The following is a 641-nucleotide window of genomic DNA, read 5'->3' as shown; positions in this document are numbered from 1 at the left end:
GACCCTGAAACCCCACCTAGAGATTTCAAGGAAATACGCACTGACCATGGACCAATCATAATCAAACAAGTAAGTAATATATTCATCACGCATATATATCCCATGTCAACCTTTATAATCAACCTCTTTTATATTCCAGGTCAAACCCATACCAACTCCTCATACTCCATCCATGAATATAGAATTTTAGCTCATCTCATTACCATGCCACTTTCATAACCAACCATCTCATGTTCATTACATGCCAAGGATTTATCCAGTTCGTCATTCATAACCCATACACCCTCCCACTCATGCATATTGATCCCTTTCATAACATTATTCAATAATCCAATCAATTTCATGCCAAAATCACACCAACACATCAATCCAATTTCATAACCACAGATTTCCATGCATTTTCCAAGTCTCATATTTTAAATCGGGTAGATCCATTAATCAAACAGTCCAGAACTACCAAGCGAAGGAAAACAACGTGACCTGCAGCGGGTCTCGCTCAAGCCAGACGTCCTCACTTAGGCGAGAGGAGTACCCTCGCTCAAGCTCCAGCCTCTCACTCAGGCGAGATTGCGACAATGGCCCTGGGAGAGTTTATGGGCGCTCGCTTAGGCGAGGCCATCTCGCCTGAGCGAGATGGTTTT

Source organism: Vigna unguiculata, chromosome 5 (genome assembly GCF_037176805.1).
Source record: "Vigna unguiculata cultivar grain cowpea cultivar isolate G323 ecotype 2 chromosome 5, ASM3717680v1, whole genome shotgun sequence".
In the NCBI taxonomy this organism is placed as follows: domain Eukaryota; kingdom Viridiplantae; phylum Streptophyta; class Magnoliopsida; order Fabales; family Fabaceae; genus Vigna; species Vigna unguiculata.
Note: the sequence above shows the minus strand (reverse complement) of the source record.